This window comes from Verticillium alfalfae, genomic scaffold (assembly GCF_000150825.1).
Source record: "Verticillium alfalfae VaMs.102 supercont1.3 genomic scaffold, whole genome shotgun sequence".
In the NCBI taxonomy this organism is placed as follows: domain Eukaryota; kingdom Fungi; phylum Ascomycota; class Sordariomycetes; order Glomerellales; family Plectosphaerellaceae; genus Verticillium; species Verticillium alfalfae.
The window spans coordinates 2903672-2904962 of record NW_003315036.1 but is presented as its reverse complement, the minus strand read 5'-3'; positions in this window follow the sequence as shown (position 1 = coordinate 2904962).

The following is a 1291-nucleotide window of genomic DNA, read 5'->3' as shown; positions in this document are numbered from 1 at the left end:
CTCGCCGACCGAGAGTGTCTCTCCGACGACAATCACAGTGCTGCTTCGGCCAGCACCGAGCCAATGACGCCCCCGACGACGCCCCCCACGTCGGAATGGACCTTCAACACTTCGCCCGGCGGGTTCCAGCGGGCCCTGACCGCACACAACAACGGCTGGAAGAAGATGGGCGCCAAGCTCGGATTCAATCGCAAGCCGCGGACCACCAGCCGTCGCATCAACCCAACCTCCTCGGGCCCTGTCGACAGCGACCAGGCTATGAGTGATGTTAGCCGCCAAGACTCCCTATAGGAGATGCAGGTCGTGTCACCAACTACATCCATATCACCAGCCGCCTCCCAAGGCCAGCTCCCACTCGATGCCGCCGATGGCATGGATTGGGAGGAACCTCACCCCGGTATGCGGCTGTCCTACCAATCTAAGGCAGGCCTCGCTCACGTGGGAGAAGCGGCTGGTACCGACGATTATCATCACGTCGGTGGATGCGAAGGTGTCATGGCCGCAAAAGGACAAGTTCCATTACTCCGCGTCCGGCTTGGCAGCCGGCGTCATGTTCGCGCCCAACCCAGGCATCGACCTTCGGTCACATCGGGCCAGCCTCTCACGACTTCGCCCTCGCAAGTGACGACGGTAACTGCCCTGAATCCAGGCGTGACACGTAAGGCGAGCTCTTCCTCAACGGCAACATCGAGCACCGACATGTCGGCATGCCCCATGTCTGACAGCGATGTTGACCTGGCCTCCGCCGCCGACTCACCCATCAGTGAGCACACCGCGCCGTTCGAGACTTCGTGCATCTTGAGCGACGTTTCAAACCTTCTTGGCATGGGTATCTACGTACCTGCGGCGTCAGGAATGGACTCAGCCCTCGTGCAATGCTCGACATCTTGTGAGCCAGCCATGTCAGAGGACGACTTGTACGGTTGGGATGCGGAACTTCACCGTCAGCGCTCGCCCGATTCTTCATCATCCGACTCGATTGGCGCTTGCGGATGTGGACCTGATTATCACTATCGAAGGACTGCAGGTCACAAACGCAGTCTTCTTCATCGAGTGTTCAGTTTGGGCCACGCCAAACGAGATGTCATGGTCGAGGTGCGGCGAACTAGCAGTTCATCGAGTTGATATTATTATTACACTTCCAGCCTCGGGCTCAACTCAGCTCTCAACATATCACAACATGCATGGCATCATCCTGTCTCTCGGCTTCAACACGAGGGAATTGTATTTCGAAGAGAACAGGAGGAGGAGGATGGTATTATGCAGCAGCGAATACATTTACACACGCACT